The sequence below is a fragment of the Grampus griseus genome (genome assembly GCF_964374135.1).
Source record: "Grampus griseus genome assembly, chromosome: 2".
Lineage (NCBI taxonomy): Eukaryota > Metazoa > Chordata > Mammalia > Artiodactyla > Delphinidae > Grampus > Grampus griseus.
Genome location: NC_139018.1, coordinates 105,614,327 through 105,638,146, shown reverse-complemented (window position 1 = coordinate 105,638,146; position 23,820 = coordinate 105,614,327). Strand labels below are relative to the sequence as shown.

At 47.8% G+C, this 23,820-nt stretch overlaps 1 protein-coding gene across 2 annotated transcripts in view; it reads right to left on the bottom strand.

The window, feature by feature from the left end:
- The window catches only part of TLN2 (talin 2), a 450,475-nt gene that overhangs the window by 358,663 nt on the left and 67,992 nt on the right, over positions 1 to 23,820 (bottom strand). For both annotated transcript variants that reach the window (XM_082647306.1, XM_082647308.1), the window contains exon 2: positions 8,774 to 8,863. The gene's annotated coding sequence lies outside the window, so the exon portion shown is untranslated. The remainder of the gene's footprint in view (positions 1 to 8,773; positions 8,864 to 23,820) is intronic.

Here is a 23,820-nt window from a genome sequence, read left to right as displayed (position 1 = left end):
GTACAAATCCAAATTGCTAGGATGTAACGGACATATTTTAAGAGTATAAGGCAATGTCATCAGAGACGAAGAAAAAAGGCAGAGGGACCATTCCCAGTTAAAGGGGATGACAGAGACGTGACAACTGAATAAAATGTGCGTGATCCTGGATGGAATCCTAGGTCAGGGGAAGAATGGCTGTACAGGACGTTATTGTCATAAGTGGCAAAATTTGGGTATGAATTGTATATTCAATAATAGTAAGTCCATGTCGTTTGTCCTGTTTTTACTAATTGAACTGTAATTACAAAGAGGAATGTCCTTGTTCTTGGGAAAGACATGCTGAAGCTATTTAGGGGTCAAGTGGCATGACGTGTGTAACTTCCAAATGGTTCGAAAAAGATAATACGCAATGGAGAACGATAAAGCAAATGTGGCAAAATATTCATAATTGATGAATTAAGCTTAGGCTATATAGGAGTTCTTTGTATTCTGGCAACTTTTCTCTATGTCTGAGATTATTTTAAAATAAAGTCTTTTAAAATGAATTCAAATTCAACTTGCAAAGCATTTCCACAGTAACATCGGCTGAATAAGGCAAGGCCCCCACTGCATAGTAAACTCACCTGTCACCATCTGCTCACCCACAGACCCAGGTGACCGTGCCCCCTCTTCCACCCCCAAGTCAACACCTGGCCGAGCTCAGCCATTCAGATTCATCCCCCAGGAATCAGAAATTGAGACACACAGACTGAGCCAGGAAGCTGTGAGGCGCTGAGCAGAACAGAGGGAAGCTTCAGGTATGAGGTCTCCATAGGAAGTGTGGACAGAAGAGCAGATCCGGTCTATGATAAGGAGGAATGTGGTGGCACTGGACAGAAACATCCCAGAGCTGCTTCTCAGAGCATGGACGAGTGCATTGGTGGGTACCTCTCAGGTACACACCAAGTCCTCAATAAAGGTTGGCGGAGCTGTACTGAACAGCTCCACAGACCGCACCCACTTCATTTCAGCCACCTCACCTGTGTCTCTGTTCCTTGGCACAGAAGCCTTGACAAGAACAGACTACCAATACAACGGGATTAAGAGTCACCACGAACTCCTACCCACAAAAGTAACATGGAGAGCGCAGCCACCCACCCCTTGCTCCCATGCTGCTGCCCCGTTTCCCCATAGGAAAGGGTGGCTCCTCTGTGCTCCTCATGCCCACCGCCTCTTATCCAGGGACAGACTGCCTGCAGTGAAGAGTACAGCCTGTGACAGAGACCACTCAACCTCTGTCAGGCATAATGCAATGTGGCCAACAGCGGGACGGAAAAGACTTGGGCCCTGACCAGTCGGGAAACGTGGATCCTTGGGCTGACTTGCGCCACTAACCTCCATGCAAACCTGATAAATTACCACACTCGTCTGACCTGTGTGTAGATAGAATAATGGTACCCAAAGTTGTCTATGTCCTCATCTCCAGAACCTATGCATATGCTACATTACATGGCAAAATGGACTTTGCATATGGGATTAATTTCAGAAACCTGAGATAGAGAGTTTGCCTAGATTATCCAGGTGGGTTCTTAAAAGCAGAGAACCTTTCCCAGCTGTGGTCAGAGGGAGATTACAATGTAGCTGGATTTGAAGATGGAGGAAACCAGCCAAGGAAAGCAGGTGGCCTCTAGAACCTGGAAAAGGCAAAGAGATGGATTCTCCTCTAGAGCCCCCAGGAGGAACAGAGCCCTTGATGCTAGCTCCTGAGACTCGTATCAGGCTTCTCATCTACAGAATCATAAGATAAAACAGATTTATGGTATTTTAAGTCACTGTGTTTGCAGTCATCTGTGTCAGCGGCAATATAAAACTAATTCAGACCTTATTTCCCTCATCTGGAAATGAGTGGGTTTTCATCCTTTCTGAGAAGTGGGATTAGTGGAGCCTACAGTCCACCTCTTAAACTCCTAGAAGCCCCTGGGGCACCCCTGGAAAAAGCTTGGCCCTGGACCATGAGATCTCTAAAGGTAAGTAATTCACAAAACCAACGACCTCCATGTCAGACTGAACTCATTTAGTGTCATCTGCCCTTGTTTTGGACAGTACTTTGCCACCACAGCTCTTTCTTTTTTTAGTAATAAAAATGTCTCCCAAGTTCCTAAGTAACTGGCAAACCCCAGGGACCCAGAACACCAGCACCCACATCGCATCCACTTCATCAGTGGACGCTCCTCCAGCAGCCACGCCCACCCCGGAGGGCTTTCGCGCTGCCTCTGATCCAGGAGTGAAGTCACGGACCCCTTCCAGATTTCTGAGTCATGCTCACCACTGCAAGTCCAAGCAGCAGCAGGTGGATTGGGACCTCAAGGCAGCAAAGCCCAAACCCAGCCCTGGAAATTCAGCTGCTGCACAAGGATCACCCCCTGACCTCCTCCCTAACATCTTCCCCATGCAACTGCCCTTGCATCTCCTGGGAGCCATGCAGCTGGCCAAAGGACACACTGCCAAGTGGGTTCAGTGATGCGCTCCAGCTACATCATGGGAGCTACTTAACTGACTGCCTCTGCTCTCAGGAGGACGTCTGAGGGTATTTTGTTTACCACGGAAATATTTCCATTGAAAAAAACATCTGGGGAAAACAGCTACTGTCCTAACTATGATTCAGTCTCGCTCGTAAGGCCCATGCCGAACCCCGTGGCTGTTAAGATGGTAGGTTTGGGGGCAGAGACTATTTGGAGCTTCCACTTCTTCCTTCTATCAACAGCTGGAGAGTGTGTGTGCCCCGTGCAAGTGCAGTTCCAGGGGCAAGAAGTCAAAGCCAACCAAGACAGATCCAGGAGAAAAGAGCTGTCATTCCTTTTGACGATCTTCGTTGCATCTACTCAAAACTGAAGCCCACCAGGTGGGCTGCCCAGGAGAGCTATCCAGAGATAGAGAGCATCACCTCTAAAGCAAAGAGTATTTAGGTACCAGGGACTTGTACTGGAAATGGTTCTGGCCCAAAAGGGAGCCTGTCCTAAGCACCAGGGTGCAGGAATCAGCCAGACAGGGTGCCGGCTGCTATACAAAAGGAAAAAAGTCTGTTCTTGGGTGGGAAGACCAGCAAAGCTCACCTACAGGGAATTTTATCAGCCTTTTCTCATCCTGTCATCATCCACACTCCTGTTAAATACAAGACCTGCCACAGACGCCTGCTGAGTGACAAAGAGGAACCATGACTGCGTTGGAGAAACGTGCCCCTGAAATGTCACAGAGCAATTCTGGGTGCCTGGGAGACCCCGGCTGCAGACAGCCTGGCATGGCCATCGACAGTAAGTGTGCCAAGGAGCTTCCCTCTGAGCAGGAACAGAGGTGGGGAACTGGAGAAGGAAGTGAGGCCACAGCTGCCTGGGCAGCAAGAAGCCACCTCCAGCCTGACCCACAACTTCCCTCACCCACGTGCTTGAACACACGCTCCTGAGTATCTATCAACACTCGGCACCACTGGGTCTAATCAAGAACGGGAGGGATGCAGAGAAAAGGAGCCCGCGGAGAGGACAGGGTAAGTCCAGAGACGAGGCCTCGAAGGCTGAAACACAGAACCAGAGAGGGCATCCTGGCAAGCCCCGCTAGTTAGACTTTGTTTGAAGCCCTATGAACCCCCAGACCTGCCAGGGCCATATTTTTTTGGAGTCTTCTATATATTTAGCTTTCAAAATGACAAAAATTTAAGATTAACAACATTCTGTACTAGTGACAGACCTCAGGTCATTGGGAACCTAAGTATATCATCTTTTTAAAGGTGAATTTTTATGCTTGGTTTTCTCTATTGCTTCTCTGTTGCCTCAGAAGCTCATTTACTTGAAAGACATATGGTGCCCAGGAAAGTCCAGTACAAATTGTTTGAGGCAGGACTGGGACTTGTGACTCCATATCTTACCTTGTTTAAAATAAACTGCCAGCTTCTGGGGTTCAAATAAATAAGTAAATAAATAAAGGTGAATTTGTAAGGGTGCATATCTTTTGACCTCAAAATTCTACAGAAGCGCCCATATGGTCTATAAATAAATGTTACAAAAATGCTCATTGCGATATTACCCAAAAGAAAAAAACTGGGGAGAGGGAGGGTAAGAAGCCCAGCCAGCAACAGGAGGATGAAAGGTCACGCAACTTAACTGTTACATACTTTTTCCATGAAAAGTTAACAGAAAGAAATAATATGCAGTCTTTCCATATGGAATAGATTTCTTTTTAGCAGGGGATCAATGTCCACGATGTTAGTTTTTAAAATACATTACACAGAACATTATTACACGATATTCATTTTGTTTTTAAAAAATATGCTTTCTCACACACAAAGGGTCATGAGTACGTTATAGAGAGTCCTGCTACCACCTTGAAAATATTGTCCCTTCTCACAAAAACTAAACGATGTCAACAGTATCCTTTCCGTTCTTAAACCAGGTAAGAGCCCTCTGTGAGGAGGAAAAAGGTGTAAAAACTACCAAATCCCCAGTCAGTCATTCCTTTAATTAGAAACCTTGCTTTTCAGGCTTTTCTTTTTTTAATAAAGAGAAACATGCCTCTGAGGGTCCCAAGTGAGGAAAAGGGTTGGGATCGGATGTCACCATGGACCCACAATTTCAGACAAGGTAATACAATGGATTAGAACATCCCGGTTTGCTGGGTAGGGGTACTCGGCCATAGGCTGCAGGCAAAATCCCTCTGTGTCCCCCAACCCCAAGTGCCCTGTGAGCAATAGTGGCTCTAAGGCTGTGATATTTTGAATGACAGGGATTGACAGACTCCTGCATTGAAGCAGAGGCAAGAAACAAGGATGGCAAATCACAGAGTATCCGAATACTGTTTATCCCTGCATTTGAAGCGGGGAGGGGCCTGCATCTCCATCCCCTGGCATCCTAAAATTTGTCACATTGTACCAGATGTACTTTAAAAAAAAAAAATTCACAGCGAGGGGAGACAGTCCCAAATCTGGTAACCCTACAGCATGAAACACAGGCCCAAAAGGCTGGACACTTTGGCAAAGACTCTGTGGGGGAAGCTACTCTCTTCCCTTCTAATAAATCGTTTCCTTTTCTTCTTTAATATCAACAGGTTGCAAGTTAGTTTTGCAACGTATCTCTTGAAAATATACTTTTACTTTACAAACAAAAGCTGTTACAGAAAAGTACTTTTTTTAGACACACATTCAACCTCTTCTACCCCATTTGCTCTCTCCCATTACTAAAAACAATTGGAGACCCCACAGAGGAGGCCTTCTGAAGTTCACAAAAGGCAAGGGAACACCTACCGTTGTGTTTACCTGTGAAGGCCTATGATTACCAGAGACCCATTTGACCACTGTTACCACCACCCTGTTTGCTCAGGGATTCATCAGCAGTACTTAAGTCACTGCTCTTCTGATACACTGGCTTTAGATAAGCCAATGGAAGAAGGAAATTACACTGTTGGGTTCATTTAACAAATGTTTACTGAGCCCAAGGCTGAGCGCTGGGCCCCCGGATACAGGCTGGATGAAGCATAATCCCTGTCCTCAAGGGGCTCATTTCTACAGACCAAGAAATTGGCTTCAGACATGGGCAAAGAGCTCAACTGGAGGGAATGCAGCCAGACACAGGGGGAAAGGGGCACTTCAGCCAGTCCTTGAAGACCGCATGGCCAGGATGAGTACGCAGTGCTCCAAGGATATCATATCTAAAACCAAGTAAAACTCACCTCCTTCCTTTCACTGTTGAGGAATCAGGCCCAGAAAACAGAACCCACTAGACATTGGTGCCTGTATGAGAAACTGAGGCCCAGGTAAACATATACGTGCACAAGTTTACTCACTATGGATCTGGGAGGTGAATCCAGTTCCCACCAGCTCCAAATCCTTAACTCTGGATGCAAAAGCCTAAAGAAGTGAAAAGGCGCTGCTTTTAAGATCCAATTCCATGTTTACATGGGTGGGCCCACCCTACCACTCCCGTGGGTAGGGATGCGCACGGACTTAGTAACACTGAGTTTGCAACACACGCCTAATAGTACGGTTCCTGCGTTGCCTAAAACGTGAGAATCAGAGTGCACACCTTGCCTCGGAAGCCTACTTACATGGATTCAACTTAATTCTGCACCTGGTGAGTGGCTCAGTGTATACACGCACTCAGCATATATATGAAACCAAAATCAAGGAACCTAGTTCAAAACTTAAAACCCATGAAGCTCTAGAATTGTGTATCTGATACAGAGTACACAAAATAACCCTGAGCAGAACAAGGTTATTTGGAAATGGTCAGATACAGGAATCCCATGAAGTGGCCAGAAAATGGTCTTCAAAAACAATGCCATCAACCTGACTCCTCACCTTCTGCCTCCAGCTGTGAACCATCAAGGACTAAGGTGTAGCCCTGACTCTCGGGGTCACAGGCAGCCATTGCAGGCCCCCTAGAGACCTGTCCCCAGGGAGGCTGGCAGAAGCTAGCGAGGGTGGGGCGAAACGTCAGCCTCCAAAATGTACCTTTCTCTTCCCTGTTCATTTCTGCACCACATTGGCCAAGCTCCTCCTCTAACTCAAGGGAAGAAAGTGCTACAGACGCTGACACACAGGGACGCGCCATACCCGGGGGTATGATGAGGGCAAGACGGAAGAAAAGTAACACAAATAATCAGCAAACCACTCTTGCCACCAGCAGTAAAATCCTCTCTCTAGTCATGATCCAGGTGGTAAAAGCAAGAGGAGAAAAGGCCCTGCCCAAGGGCTGACAGACCAGGCCGGATCCTGAGCCTACTTGCTGTGTGACCCCGGGCAAGTGGGTCACCCCTGACCTCAATCTTGTCCTCTGTAAAAAGGTGACTACCTGCCTCGTGAGCCATCGGGAAGGTTAAAGGCACCGGGCCATGTGCCAAGTGCTTTGCCCAAAACCTAGTATGTCGTAAGTGCTCCATCAATGGCCACCAGAACTATTAACTAGTGGAGAATCCATCTGGCTCCTTGTAAAAACTAAACATGACTTCTGAAAGGCTTGACTGCGGCAGTACAGCAGTGCTGAGCCGGCAACACCACACCGGCATCTCGAGAGAACACCCCAGGGGCCAATTCACCAGCTGGACTCAAGACGCCCCCTTTGGCATCAGTGCCCTAAGCCCCCCTGCCAGCCCCTCGAACCCTCGCTCTGCCTGCTCTTTCTGTGGTCAGTTCTCCGCTTCCAATATAGTCTCTCACTTCTCAACAACCCACTTAAAGTGCCACATTAGCCCAGCTGAGGCAGTCTGCTCTTAAAAACAAGAAACAGCCTCAGTGTTTTCAGAAATGCTGACTTCAAAATAGGCACACTGCAGAGACCTCACGGGATTCCACCTCAAGAATCTGAAAAGCACCGTATTTAAGGGAGGATTTCATCGACAACACCGCGACACACAATAACAAGGTACGAGCTCACAGACACTGGGGAGGGTAACAGGCTCCCATACTCTCTGGTAGGGCTCGTATTTCACACCACTCAGCCTCACACAGCTGAGGGAGACGGACCCACCGGATAAACTCCCGCCGGGTCTCTGGGGGCTTTACAGGCACATGCCTCAGGCAGTTCGCCAAGAGTCACACTCGAGGACAAGTCTCAGGGGCGTCAGGATCCTTAGACCTTACTTCTCCAAGTGTGAGCTACAAACCAGCAGCTTCGGCATCGCCTGGACCTTGACAGAAGCACAGGCTCGCAGGCTCCACCCAGACCCACCCCATCGGGGTCTGCAGTTTAACTAGATCCCCAGGGGCTTGAGAGTATCTAGAACAAAGCCGTCTACCCAGACAGGACTGTGATCATTTACTTAGGTTTTCACTTGGTCTTTTTCTTTCTTCATGGGAGTTCCACGAGAGCACAGACTGTGCCAACCTTAGCCACCGGCACACGGTAGTTAATCAATATTTGTTGAACGAATGAACGGATGAATGGGTGGTCTACCGAGTGACTGAAGAGGCCTGTCCTGTGTTAAGTGCAAAGAAAGGTGCACGCAAGGGCCTGAGAGAGGAAGAAACAGAACACTTGGGGGTAGGGGGAAGGAGTCTATAATGAGGTGGTCAGAGGAGGCCTCTCCAAAAGGGGTTTGCAGACTTCCCTGGTTGCCTAGTGGTTAGGATTCCGGGCTTTCACCGTGGTGGCCCAGGTTCAATCCCTGGTCGGGGAATATCCCGCAAGCTATGTGGTACAGCCAAAAAAATAAATTAAAAATAAAAGGGGTTCGCACCAGGGGCGGCGTGAGGCTCAGGTGTGATGGATGAGGAGGCCCTGGGGAAGAGGATGTCAGCCGCAAGGATCAGCACCTGCACTTGCCACCATAAAGAGTCTCGGGGGCTTCCCTGGTGGCGCAGTGGTTGAGAGTCCGCCTGCCGATGCAGGGGACACGGGTTCGTGCCCCGGTCCGGGAAGATCCCACATGCCGCGGAGCGGCTAGGACCATGGGCCATGGCCGCTGAGCCTGCGCGTCCAGAGCCTGTGCTCCGCAACGGGAGAGGCCACAACAGTGAGAGGCCCGCGTACCGCAAAAAAAAAAAAAAAAAGAGTCTCGGCCTGTAGGCCAGCAGGGATAGAGAATCAAGACTGGTAAGTTGGGCTCTACAAAGCAGCTCTCAGGAGGCAGATTCAGAAGGCCCCCGACCATATGACCGTTGGGGCAGAAAGGCTGTGTCTGGAGTCACAGCTGCCATCTCTAAGGCTCCTGAAGGTGGGCGTGCCAGAGGAGGTCTGCAGAGGGAGGTGGTCCACCAGCTAGACTTTGTTCCCTAGCCACTACCCCTCCAGCCCTCGGATTCCGAAGTTGAAACATGGAGATTACTCACCCTTTTCACCAAGTCGATCCAGGAACTTGCGGGCAGCCGAACATCCAAGGGTCCAGGAGCCCAGTCCAGATGTTACCCTGCAGCAGCACACTGGCAAAAAAAGGGACAAATGACACGAGTCAGTACAGGCGGCCACGTTAGTGGGGAAGCAACACTGTCCCAGTGTTGAATGACACCGACGGGCTTCAGATTCTAAAGAGAGCAGAAAAGGAAAACGCCACGCGGAGTCAGTGGTCTCAGAGCACTGTGCATTGACACAGATGGCAACTCTTCTGCCCACAATGTCGGGAGAAGCACCATGTCACCAGCAGCAGCTCCACAACAGCCTCTCTGCAAATCCCCCAGTGTGGAGTCCAGACGTACGGCTGCAAAGCTCCCTTGGAGATAATCAGGCCCAACCCCTCCCTTTACAGATGAGAAAAGCCAAGACTCAGAAGAGACAGGCCTTGTCCAAAATCAGCAGCATGTGATGGCGAGTCCAGGAAGGGAATGTCAGAATCAAGTCTATAAAGAGCTTAAGTTTACCTGTAAATTACCTTCCTTCAAGAAACTCAGGTTCTAAATAAATGTTGTTCTTATTCGTTCTGGCTCTTAACAGAGGAGAAGAGACAACTCTTAATCGTTCCCCTAGTTCTCTCTCTTTAATCCCCAAGGACTTTGAAGAGCCAAACTGAAACTCCTGGTTTTCTTCAAAGACAAAAGAAAAAGAGAGAAAGAAAAACCTCAGGACTGTTCAGATTTGAGTACAAGAAGAAAAATCTAAAAACTGTGGAGGAAAACCTCAAGACCTAAAAATTCTGAATTTATGAGATATAAACAGCACAGAACCAAAACAAAAGCACCTTCTCCATACATCAGGTTTACAGACCCAAGAGACCAGAACCCTCCAGGGAAATGCCTGGAGACCACAAGAAGTGGTACATTTCAAAGATATGGGGGGCTAACACTTGTCATTGGTCATTTTGTTAAAATGAAATGAATGATCAAAATGCTGAGTCTTTAGAAAATGACCCTTCTGGTTATTTTTTTTTTAATGAATCATCATCTAATTATATATTTAAGCCATAATCATGTAAATAGTTACCTCTTCCCCTGGGGTTCTAGTTCCAGGTGACCCTGACAAATCAATGCAACCTTGGGCAGATCACACCTAACCTTGCACGTCTTCCATCAACTCATCCACGAAAGAGCAGAGATGAAATAAGACTCAACTCTTCAGCTAGAGAATTCTGAAATTCCCCTACATTGCTGGAACAAGCTGAAAGTACCTCCCATTAAGTCAGCTTATACAAAGCGTAATTACTCGCCTACTTTGAAGAAGTGAATGTCAGTCATGATAAATTTAAATTGCCATCTCTTAGGAAGTAACTACAAAGTTGGTGTAACAATAGTCATGTTCTGTTTCCAGGGAGTTTCCTTCAGCAGTGACAAATCTGCCCCCACCCGCGCTAAATGGGTATTTGTATCTGTTTCCCCAAAGGTCCATTATTATTTATAAGGGGGAAAGTTAGGGTTTCTTTTGCATGAAGTGGAATTTAGGCAGTGAGGTCATTTGTTTTGAAACTACAGCAACCATTCCAGTTTTTTTCCCCCCTTTTAGCATTTCAGTTACTCTGGGTCAAGAGTAAAAGATGCAGATTTCAGAGAAAATGCAAAGCCTGCTAGGCCACCCACAGAATGGTCAAGGATTCTGCCCTGGACAGTCCAGGGCACAACTTTCCCTTTCCAAAGTCAAGCATGCTCACAGGTAAAAAGCCAGCACAGACTCGCACACAAGCGGACTCACACACATTTCAAGGAATTCAACAGTCCCAGGATTCATTTTAAAAAATAAACAAGGGCTTCCCTGGTGGCGCAGTGGTTGAGAGTCCGCCTGCCAATGCAGGGGACACGGGTTTGTGCCCTGATCCGGGAAGATCCCACGTGCCGCAGAGCTGCTAGGCCCATGAACCATGGCTGCTGAGCCTGCGCGTCCGGAGCCTGTGCCCCGCAACAGGAGAGGCCACAACAGTGAGAGGCCCGTGTACTGCCAAAAAAAAAAATTTTTAAAAAAACAACAACAACAACAAAACACAACCTACCATATTGGCCACATTTTTCCTTATTCTTACAGGGAAGGAGGGTCCATAAACCCCTCTGGAAATATGATGGACCCTCTCCCCCAGAAGAAGAACATAATAGATTCAGTTTCAGAGGGTTCAGAGTCCCCTGAAATCTCTCTGTACCTCTGGTTAAGGACCCCGGCTTAATTAATATAATAGGAGTCCCTTTTTATCTTGCTCTCTGAACTTTCTACAAGCCCTTGGTGAAGAGGGTCGTGAGTGGCAATGCCATTTACAAAGAGATACACAAGGGCAAGGACCAGCGAGAAAATTAGCTTCATGTAGCTCTTACGGTGGAGAGTATGACTCTGCAGCCAGCAATGTTAATAACTGTTCTAGAGCCCTAGGCTGTGCCTGGGAGCCTTCACCAGTTTCAACAGGGACCTTCTCAAAGCCGTGTTTGTGCTTGGTACTCAGCTTTTCAAAACAAAAACAATATCAAACATCTGCGTTGTTTAGGAACACAAACATAGGTACCAAGGCTCAGTTAAAATGAAAAATTGAGATGCTTATCACAACTCTGAGGCGAGGTGGAGCGTCTAAGACATTTAAGATATTCGTAATGTTGATTTCTTAGCCTGGTTGTTGGCTTCCCAGATGTTCAAACTATTCCCATACATTTCACATATTCTTCTCTATGTATGTCACAGAGTAAAGCAATCTTCCTTACAGAGAGATTCAGGTCGGTGACAAGGACCTCCAGGACTTGTCATCTCAGACCCAGCTCAAGACAGCAGTGAAACTGCAGCGAGCCCAGTGCTTGTCTGAGGGTGCGGCCTGCCAGGGAATAGTTACCAGTTGTGGCCCCTGGGGCACTATCTATAAATACATCTTGTTTTTTAAAAAAAAAATGTCCACGCCCTGGGACAGCCCTGTATTCCAAGCTGAGCCCCGATGCTGCCCGTCACTCTGGGAAAAGCTGGTGTTGTGTTTCTGCGAACTCATTGGTCTTTCCTCTTCCATGCTTGGCAGGCCTATTTCCTGGGGCACATTCTGTTACTGTGAACAATCTCAGTAAGTCTTCCTGAACTGCTAAGGAAGAAGCGAACCCCAGACACGTGTGCAGAACTCAGAGGAACGTTTGGCCACCTCCTTCCTCAGCTGGATACAGAGGCCGTGGTGCCTTACATCTTCTCCTTCAGGTGCCTCATTACTCTACCCTCCTTGTGAGAACTCTGCTCATTCAGTGAGCGGTCAAGACATCCACTGGCCAGAAAAAGAGGTGGACAGTGTATGGAGCCATGAGCAGTGCATCTCGGTTCCTAGCCCTTCCCACACACTTAGCAATACTATCTCAACCAAATAAGGAAAGTATGCTCCTTGCCTAATAATCTGAGCAGGAGCATGCCATTCCAAAAAGACCCTTTTCTGAGGTAATCTTACTAGCAGACAAAGCTATCATTTTTTAGTTACAACTGCCAAACGTTGACACCACGACATCAAACAACGTTTTAACCCAGTTTGGGAGAGCCTGCACCCATACACTGTGCAGGACGGACTCACAGTAGCATGTGCCTAAGAAAGGGAATACTGTCGTCTCTCATCTCTTGCTATGTCTCTTCTGCTCCTCCCCTAGCTCAAGTCTGCAATTTAAAAAGTGTGTGTGTAAATATACACACGAGGACACATATGCATGCGAGCCCAACATTCTTGATAGACTCAAAACAATAGCTTACAGGGAAACTATCGCCCAGCGCTCAGGAAAAGTAAAGGCCAGCCAATTCCAGAAAAACAAAGGGTTTCAGCAACTAAAATGGGAACAAAATGATCTCATGCCCCTTTCCCACGGAGCCTGTGCCTAAGTGGGATCCTTCTTAAACCTGAAGTGCTCATTCACAGAGTCACTGTTTCCACCCTAGGGGAACCCATGCGAGGATGGACGAGCCAGGAAACAGATTCCAGAGGTAGCTTTTTGATGTTTAACCCAGACAACCCGCAGACGGGGGCTCTTTAGCCAAGGAGGGGGCTGGAGCGCTCGGTGAGGCTCGAGACCTCATCCACGGGGCATCAGTCACTACGCCCAACAGCTAGTTCCTTTACATCAAGGGCCTGGACCAGGAATGACAGTGGACCCTCCGATAACAGGCCGGCATCTCTGGGGCCCCAGAGTGGGCTTACACTTTCAGTCCTCACGATTCTCTCACACCCTGGAGAACACAGGCAGGAAAAGACCACACTCGCAGGCCTCCTGCTGCCTCCCCCGCATTATCACACCTGCTGCCCGGGGAAGGACTGGCATGCAGACTAAAGGGACGGATGAAAAGCGTGAGCGTGCTCCGGATTTACTACACACCAAGGCACTGTGCTCAGTGCTGGGAGAGGAAGAGAAGGAGGTGGTACCCTTTAAGGTCAAAAAGTTCTGCAGACGCCCCCCACCCCCAAATACACCAGAGTTGTCCTTCTGGTTCCCTTGGAGAGAGGAAAATATCAAGACATAAGTGCTCTTAAATCAATTTTTAATTCATCCCAAGAGCCCCTACGTGCATTTTAAAACACCAAAGAATAATTCCAAGGCATCGTTAATTTATTCTATAAGCAAATACGTAACACATAAGGATTAAGGATCCCTTGAATAACTTCCACAACACAATAAGATAGCCTGTGTTCTGCTTTGAAGCGGTGCTGGGGTAAGGGTTAGGACAGAGTAAAAAAAACAACCAAAAAAACATCCCCAAACGTCTGCCATTCTCAGAGACTGTGCTGTTTGGAAGAAACTTTAGGTCACATGTGAAGGTAGGAGCTCTTTTTGAAACCAGCCATAACCGGCATCGCCACCCACAGCTGGGTGGTCTTCTCCAGCGCACAGCCCCCAACCAGCGCCCCGTGCACAGCCCTCCTGCAGTTCCCTCTGCAGGGACCCCGCCCCTGCACTTTGCATTGAGTTCCAGATCAGCTCGTCTCTGGTCTGTCTCAATCTGGAGCTCCATGAGGGCACGGGCTGCCCTCTCCTGCTGGCACCCCTAGCACCTTGCACAGGGCACCCAGTAGATTAATAGTAAGGAAACTGAGGGAAGAGGGAGAAAGATGATGTGTTAGAGAGGCCTCTTGTAGGTAACTAAGATAAACAATAATAGAGTTTGGGGAGGAAGACGGGTATGAGTGGACCGTTCCCTCTGAGTCCAGCATAACTCAGTCATTTCACATTCGAGTTTGAAAACTCAGGACTATAATAAAGCCACAAGAAAAAACATTCGATAGTCTTCCCGGAGGCCCAGCCCACGTGAGCAGCCCGGCTTCCCCATCAATCAGTCTGACAGCAGCAGAGAGAACTAGACTGGAAGGCTCTCATTGTCCACTTCCTCGTACCTTCCTGCCCTGCTTGCAGAGCTGCTTTTCCACCTTTCTCCCTTCTCTGCTGCACTTCAAGTTCTGCACTGACTCCAGGATGCGCTTCAAATCTCTTACCCTGGAAAGAGGTCCCGCACACTCAGACGCCCTGACTCAGCTGCCGCCCAGAGACACCCCCAGCCCTGGAGCCACAAACCAGTCCCGAGAGTGCATCTGGTGTCTGAGATTCTCCTCACCCCAACACATCCTGTCTTCTACTCACCCACTTTGGAGTCTGTCCCCAAGCCACTCCTTCCAGGAAAGCCCAACCCCCTCGTCTGATATCAATCTACCTCCCCCCAAAACCCAATCACATGTCCCCAAGCCTCCAAGACGACCCCCCTGAGCCTCCCAATCAAAATTTCCTTCCCCGTATATGCCAGAGGATGTTGTCCTGCTGTGAGACACCTCATTACCAGAGGGTTAGCTTCTGTGTACCTTTCACAGTCCCTAGACCGAGTTCCTGGCAGGCAAGAATGCTAGGTAGAGAACAAAGATAAAGATGGTGCCAACAGTGAAGACTCCTGGCAAACAGTCAAGACTCGGATATCTGTGAAATGCCTATGCCTTAGTGTTAAGGATTCTTGTGAGTTTCAGGATGCCAATTCTAGAATCAAACCAAGCACACAAACAGACTGAAAGAGGATCTTGGGTGTTCTTTGGGCATACTCTAGTAACTCAACTACTCAATCACATTAGGCCATAAGTTCAGGCTCTATTTCCCAAGGGCCAAACAACTAGACTTCCTCAGCAAACTCAAGTGTTCGTTCCTCTGGGACCTACCAAAAAAGCCTGCCACTTCGAAAGGCACAGGCCCACTGTTCTTTACAAAGGACACATCTTCTCGATAAGTAGCATTATTAAAGGAAATGAATTTATAAACTCACTCTCAAGGCATAGATTTCTTTTGAGACAGATCAACCCACACACTGTTTCTTCTGATTCAATGAATGTGTTATGTGGGTCTAGAATTCAGACAGTTCCCTAGGTCAGAAAATCCATTTGCTTGTGAACAGACAGAAATGGCAATGTTCTTTTTTTTTTTTTTAATTTATTTTTGGCTGCATTGGGTCTTCGTTGCTGCGCGCGGGCTTTCTCTAGTTGCAGTGAGCAGAGGCTACTCTTCGCTGTGGTGCACGGGCTTCTCATCACGGTGGCTTCTCTTGTTGCGGAGCACGGGCTTCTAGGTGTGCGGGCTTCAGTATTTGTGGCTCACGGGCTTGGTTGCTCCGCAGCATGTGGGATCTTCCCGGACCAGGGCTCGAACCTGTGTCCCCTGCATTGGCAGGCGGATTCTTAACCACTGCGCCACCAGGGAAGTCCCAATGGCAATGTTCTTAATGCTGGTCTCAGATGAGACATCTGCTTACATGCTCCAAATAAAGGAAGCAGTATTTGACCCAGTTGAGAAGCCTCTAGAATCTTTTCCCCACCTAACACAAATGTTTCTTATTTGGTCCAAGCTGTGTTTCAATTACATGCCAAGAAAAGACAAAGAAAAACCCACTACCACCCACTCCTGCTTTCATGAAAACATTATAAATTAATCCTTATTACGTCATAGAGTAAAGTGGCCTCGCATAAGGTAATGTTGACAAAGCGTTACAGGAGCCAAAGCTTTTCTCAAGAACTGCTTTGTTCATAGGTGTTCTCCTGCTTGTCTGCCCTGCAGTGGCCTTTTTCCTTTCCAGAAAACAGACAGCATGGGGACGTGGGTCCCGTCTGAAACCTCTGACGTTCATTTTTAAAGGACTGTCATGAACATCAACACAAAAAAACAACTTCCGTATAACATTAAATAATTTCAGCAACAAAAGTTGAATGAACTGAGTGACCTAATAGTCCAACTTAACCCAGCTAAGTCAATCCCAGCTGTGAGAGGGGAGGTCAGTAGTTTTAATTTCTACCTAGAGCCCACAGGCCAACTCCCTTCTCACCATTCAGGTAGAGGCATTTCAAAGAAATTCAAACAGCACGCTATCTTCTCTGGCATATTTCTTAGATTAATTAAACCCTTAAGTGTTAAACTCTGAGGGTCCCACAACAGCACCAGACCCATCCTTTTCACAGTTTGGGTTACAGGCTCACACTCCAGAATGGAAGCCAAAGCTTTCCCATTTAAAGCAAAAAAGGAAGGAAGGAAAATGTGAAGTACCTGAATTCTTAAAGGCTAGACCACCTTTATTATTATTGTCTTTTCTTCCCAAGGACCTCTCTGGTGATTAGTATGAACTTACCCAAGATTCTACACCAAAGTTCTATCTTTTTTATTCCAACCAGACATTTTAGATGTAGAAGGAACCGTGGAGATTCCTGGGCCCACGGCTTATCAAACTCTCCTGGCAGAATTCCACCAGACAGAAGAGGGTGGGCCACCAACACTGGGAAGCCATTCCCAGCAAGCATGAGATTGTGTCCATTTCGTTCAAGTTCTATATCCTAGCTTCAATTCTTACCACACAGATTTTCCACTTATTCAGTATGTGCATGCGAAGATACCTCGTCTTCCAAATTCCCGAGTAAAATTAAGGCTCCAGTAAGAGTCTTAGGTTTATCCTGGGGTTTCACAGACCCAGGCTAAGTTCACCACCCTGCACTTCCCAGTGGCCCAGGAAGCACGAATCGTGGCTCTGCCCTTCTTCTTGCAGATGAGGAGGACACTGCTGCCCGAATATCTGATGACCTGATGAAGAGAGTCTGGGCAGAGCCCCAAGTACAGATCCCAGGTCTCCAGCCTCTCGGTCTGGGGCTCTTCATCCCTTTGCATCCAACGATTCGTAGCCACCCAAAGCCAATCCTTAACTCAGAAGGTCATGGTCCACTGTAAAATCTGCCCATACATCTGCTCTGTATTCAGGCAGGTTTAATTAAGTTGGTGAGTGTTCTCTTCTGAGCTTACCCCAAGGTTCACAAAATGGAAGCCTGATTTTTCATGGGTTTCAGATTGCCAAAACCTCCTTGGCCTTTGGCATACTTTGACTTCTCGCCCACTCATAGGACATGTTGTCCCCATTGACACCCATTGGCTAAAATTAAAAGTACAAGCTGCTTAGTGAAGACAAGTCATTGCCGTTCAAAATCTAAAACGAGGGCTTCTCTGGTGGCGCAGTGGTTAAGAATCCCCCTGCCGATGCAGGGGACACGGGTTTGAGCCCTGGTCCGGGAAGATCCCACATGTTGCGGAGCAATGAAGCCCCTGCGCCACAACTACTGAGCTACTGAGCCTGCGCTCTAGAGTCCGCGAGCCACAACTACTGAGCCCCCGTGCCACAACTACTGAAGCCTGCGCGCCTAGAGCCCGTGCTCCACAAGAGAAGCCACCACAATGAGAAGCCTGCGCACTACAACAAAGAGTAGCCCCCGTTCACCGCAACCAGAGAAAAGCCCGCCCACAGCAACGAAGACCCAACGCAGCCTAAATTAAAATAAATTTTAAAAAAAAATTACAATGAAAACCAGATCAAATCTACTCAAGGGAAAAGTGTCATCCCAAACACAATGCAGTTCATTTCAGAACCATGCTGACCTCTTTCCTGTAAATGGCCTTGGAGCCAGTGTTATCTACTGTCAGAGCTGGAGAAAACACTTTAGCTGTGTATTTCACATTTCAAAGCAAAAGGGGAAAGGGGCCATGGCAACATGAAAGTTGTATCTATGAATTCCAAGGACCATCATATACATCTAAAGCAATGGTTCTCCACAGGGAGCAATTTTACCCCCTCAGGGGGACATCTGGGGGTATCTGGAGACACTTTTGGCTGTCACAGTTTAAGCGGGAGGGGGTGGTGCTACTACTCTCTAGTGGGTAGAGGCCAGGGATGGGACTAAAAACCCTACAATGCACAGGACAGCCCCCACACAAAGAATCACCCAACCAAACTGTGAACGGTGCCGAGGTTGAGCACACGTACCTAAAATACAGAAGAATACTAGGGCGAAGTTATGAGTCCTGCTTCTTCCCCAGTGCGCTGCTTGGTCTGGACATAGCACCTGAATTTCTGGGTTTCCGGCTCATTGTCACTAAACAAAGAGGTTGGCCTGTTTCAGAGACTTTGCAACCTCAACACTGGACTCAGGAGCCTTCCAGCATGGCAGCTCGCCAAGCCCACAGCTACTGTCTCTCACCCTAACACGCTTGATCAGGGGCATTTCCCACCAGGCTCCTCTCAGGCCTGTGCACCACAACTACTGAGCCTGTGCTCTAGAACCCGTGAGCCACAACTACTGAGCCCACGCACCACAACTACTGAAGCCCGCGCACCTAGACCCCGTGCTCTGCAACAAGAGAAGCCACCGTAATGAGAAGCCCGCGCACCACAACGAAGAGTAGCCTCCGTTCACTGCAACTAGAGAAAGCCCACACGCAGCAACAAAGACCCAACACAGCCAAATATAAATAAATTTAAAAATTAAAAAAAAAAATTTTAATAAATAAAACCATTCTATGCATTCAGTAAACTAAGGACAGCATGTAAGCTTCATTTCGAGTTTTATATTCTGCTTTGCAAAAATGCCTAAGCACAAAAGGGGAGAAAAAAGTTTTATCATAAAATTAAAAGCATGGCTGCAACTGCATTCAATGATTTAAAAGGTTTTTTTGCATTTTCATAATACTTGGCAACCATCAACCAGCCCACCACCCCAGCTTAAGGGGCAGACTCAGTATTAAGTCATTGTTTTGTGAAGAGAGAAAACATGTGACCACCTTCCTATTCCCAAGACCATCTCTAGTGGCTCCAGCTGTATACACAACTCCCATGAAAGAGACCAGCTTAGCCAAGAGGCTGAGCCCCTCCATTCACAATCCAATGGTATCTAAAACCACAGAACACAGGGGTTGTTTTACAAGTAAAATTCTCACTTTCGGGAAAACAAATATAACTTGTCTGACTGAGGGGAGAGGATGAACATCTTAAACTGCCTCCATGAGTTCATCATCTCTCTCTCAAAGAGAGCAAAAGAGTGAACCACTTGTCCAATCATGCTCCTTAGAAATTCCTTTGTGCTCAAAGCCAAGGATTCTCCAGATCCCAAGCTGGGACACAGTAGTTGGATTAATGGGAAAAGTGGGAGAAGACAACCCAGAAGTGAAAAGAGGAGACATGGAACTTCTAACACTAAAAAGCAATAGCACACACCCCGGCTAAAAAGCTGAAGGGTTTTGACACATTTCATTTGCCTCAAAAAACCAACAAACCAACACTCACCACAAGTTTCCCAGTACATCTATCACCCATAAAACAAACGAGAAGAAATCCAAATATCATTTAAGAGGAAAAACAAAAACTAGTGAAAACTCTACAGATGGCAACAGAGGGTTAATGTCTCGGGGCAAGGCTTCCCCTCAGCAAATACAAATCCAAAATCATAATAAAGATGCTGAAGGATTTAGTCATGAGCCCTCCCCTCGGCCACCAGAAGGAATGGCAAAAATGCAGAGTAAGCGCTGGAAGCCAGAACATTTCATTTTCTTTCTAACTGTGCAAAGAATTTGCATTTAAAATGAGCATTTCATCAGAGCTTCCAAGAATGCTTGATATTTGGCTGCTAAGAAGAATACAAGTGGTCCTCCAAAACATCAAATTTCTAATTATTTAATTGCAAATAAAGTATCTGGGTTCCCAGGTAGACTAAAGAACACTTGAAGCTAATTACATCTTCCAAGCCAGGTGTAACTTAAAATATAGTCAAATATAGACAACTCTGAAAATACAGTCAAATCACATTACCAAAAAGTAACAAGGATAAAAAGTATCTTCCGGGGCTTCCCTGGTGGTGCAGTGGTTGGGAATCTGCCTGCCGATGCAGGGAACACGGGTTCGAGTCCTGGTCTGGGAGGATCCCACATGCCGCGGAGCAACTGGGCCCGTGAGCCACAACTACTGAGCGTGCGCGTCTGGAGCCTGTGCTCCGCAACAAGAGAGGCCGCGACAGTGAGAGGCCCGTGCACCTCGACGAAGAGTGGCCCCCGCTCGCCACAACTAGAGAAAGCCCTTGCACAGAAACGAAGACCCAACACAGCCAAAAATAAATAATTAATAAACTCCTACCCCCAACATCTTCTTAAAAAAAAAAAAAAAGTACCTTCCTGGTGACTAAACTCCCCATGAATCAAACCTTACTTTCTATATATTTTCACATTTACAAGGAAAGTACTATCAAAGAAACAAAGGTGTGTATGAAAACTAAAGAAAAAAACATTAGGAAAGTGGAAGGCATCTTTCCTTGAGCAACTAAGCATTGAACGCCCACAGAGAGAAGGATTGGGTGCTAGAGGAGGATGGAGGCAGCGGGGCCCAGCGGCAGGGAAAACCCATGAGAGCCCCCCACCCCCCAGTCAGGAGGGGGACCGCTATGACTCACAGGACCTGTAAATTGATCACCCTCGTTCTCAGCACCCATATCCAAGACACACAACTGAAATTTGATTTTTTTTTTTTTTTAAAGAAAGGAAGGGTGGAAGGGGGGGATCCGGGGGGAGCACCAGAGAGCACCTCACAACTCCTCCGCCACCAGAGGAGGCGGTCAGAAAAAGGAGATGTCGGTGGGTGGCTTTAGCCTCCTTCCACAAGAAGGACAGTTTTAAGTAGTTTATTAAATGCAGAAGGGACTTTTATCTTCTATACTCAGTAACAATATTGGAGGGTGGAAAGAAACACTAGAAAAATATTAATACAAGCTCAAAAAAGGGTTACCAGAGCCGTGGGGCTGGGGGGAAGGCAAGAGCACCCCTGGTTCTGAAGGGGAACAAATACTGCAATGAACCATGGGGCTCTTGCGGTCGCAGCCATCAGCCGAACTGAACAACACACAAAGGGAATTCTTGGGAGTCTGAAGCTGTTGCGCGTCTCCTTCCACAATCTCCTCCTTGTGTGGGGGGCTGCTCTGCGGTCAGGATAGCTTTTCACCAGAGCTAGATTTCCTAACAAGGGCATTTTAATTAAAGATGGGACACAAGGCAATGCAACAGGGAAAGAGCAATCAGCAGGGGAGGCTGTCCAGCCTGCAGCCTCCAGGTGGTCCCCATTCCCACCAGGGCCTCGTACCAAGCTGGCTTCATATTTGATCATCCTGGACCTGGACAGGAGGCCCTGCACCAGCTGGCGAGAGCCACACCCACAGCTCAGGGCCATTTCCTGCGGCTGGCTCTCTCATTATTCAGCCTACTGCAGTACCCTACTCTTCTCCCAAAAACAGAGAGAAGTCCCCTGTGGCTAAGCAGACTTCCCCAGCATCCCCGACACGTGATACCTCTATCATCCATGCCTGGCAAACTCCCAGGCTGGGAATCTGAACCATGAGGGTCCAGGAAGATGAGTCACTGGCTCAACACCAGGAACCCAACAGGTAGTGCTGGTTTCCAAAACAGACGGCCCTAACAACTCATGGAGTAACCAGCCAACTCCATGGCTTCCCTTAACTGGACTGCCCACGGGCCTTTCAGAATGAGGCCAAGGGCCAGCTGTGGACAGCTGATGCATGCCACCCATCCCTCTCCTGGGGGCTTCTGTGAAACCAAAAACCCAGCCCTCCTCCTACAAAGAGTATCCCAGGCCATTACCTCATCACCTTGGATATGGTCTAGCTAACATCTGGACTGCTCTGTGCTGACCAGGCCATTCTTGAGCCAGCAGTCATCTCCCTCGGAGCTTTTGCTTGTGTTCTTCCCTCTGCCTGGAGGATCCTGGCCCAGGTGGCTCACCTGGCTGGCAAACTTTCATCCCTCAAGCCTTAGCTTAAATGTCACCTCTCCAGAGACTCATCCAAAGTAACTACCTCCCACCCCTCGGCTCTCCCTCTTGCCCCCAGCCGTCGGTCCAGGACTGGTGCAGAGCTTGGCCCACAGTGGACTCCCAGGCACAATTTACTCCATGATGGAACGCCCTGGGAAACGTAAATCAAAACCACACTGAACTCTCACTCCTCAGAAGAAATCCATCCGTGTCAAAATGCACGTACAAGAATATTCACATCGGCTTGTTTGTTAAGAGCCAGAATCTCGCAACTACCGAAACGTCCGTGAAGAGAAGGATAGACGCTATGAATAATAGGAATAAATACTAGACAACACTGGGAATGACAGGCCTGCAACCCACATGACAGCATGGAAGCATCTCACAACCATCGCGCTGAACAAGAGCAACCAGAAACCAAGGACACACTTGCAGATTCCGTTTATAGAAAGTTCAAAGACAGGAAAAGTCAAGTCGGCATAGTGACCACAAGGAGGAGGTGAAGTCACCCTCAGGGGCACCTGGGATTCTGGCTCCATTCTTTCCAGATCTGGATGCAGGTTACACAGGTGTGCTCAGTTTATGAAAATTCATCAAGTTGTACATTTATGATTTGTGTACTTCTCTGTTCTATTTCAACGAAACTTCATCAAGATAACATCTGAAATAAACATGGGATTTTTTTTTCTTAAAAGAGCCAACTAAAGACTGTTCCATCACAAGGCCCAGCATCCTATACCCGGCCTTCCTCAGACGGCGTGCTATGGGCATGCAACACCAGCCCCCCTCTACACACACCTGGCACGTTGTCCAGGTGCCGTGTCAATGCATCTAAGCCTTCCTGAGGCTCAAACTCACCAGGACACACTGCTACCTGCTACAATATCTCCCTCCTCGTAGTTCCAGAAATGCAAGACTGGCTCCTAAAATTAGTGACTTTAGATGGAAACAGGTGACAGGAATCACCGCCTGCACAGACTGAATTTTTTTTTTTTTTTTTTTTGGCTGCGTTGGGTCCTCATTGCTGTGCTCGGACTTCTCCCTAGTTGTGGTGAGTGGGGACTACTCTTTGCTACGGTGCACAGGCTTCTCATTGCAGTGGCTTCTCTTGTTGCGGAGCACAGGCCCTAGAGCACGTGGGCTTCAGTAGTTGTGGCTCGCGGGCTCCAGAGCGCAGGCTCAAGTAGTTGTGGTGCCACAGGCTTAGTTGCTCCATGGCATGTGGGATCTTCCCGGACCAGGGATTGAACCTGTGTCCCCTGCACTGGCAGGTGGATTCTTAACCACTGCACCACCAGGGAAGTCCCAGACTGAATGTTTGTGTCCCTCCCCAAAATCCATATGTTCTAATCCTAACCCCCAGTGTGACAGTATCAGGAGGTATGGCATTTGGGAGGTGGTTAGGTCATGAAGATGGAGCCCTTGTGAATGGGATTAGCGCCCTTATAAAAGGGGCCCCAGAGAGCTCCCTAGTTCCTTCTACCATATGAGGACTCAGCAAGAAGACAGCCATCTGTCTATGAACCAAGAAGCGGCTCTCACCGGACACTGAATCTGTTGGCGCCTTGATCTTACACTGCCCAGCCTCCAGAACAGTGACACAAATTTCTGTTGTTTATAAGCCACCCAGTCCGTGGTACTGTTAGAGCAGCCCAAATGGACTAAGACACATTCCCCGACAGTTACAGCATGTGGGCAGGCACGTGAGGCCACAGCTCTGCTCAAAACTCAATGACCTGAGGCCCTGGGTCACACCAGAAGAACAAACATGGGTCACCTGCTGTCTTTCTAGTAATTTCCTATTTTTAAAGTGTTTCATGAAAATTGATCGTGTTCGAGGGAAACTCCCCTCAGGCAGGAAAAAAAACGCCAATGAGTAACAAAG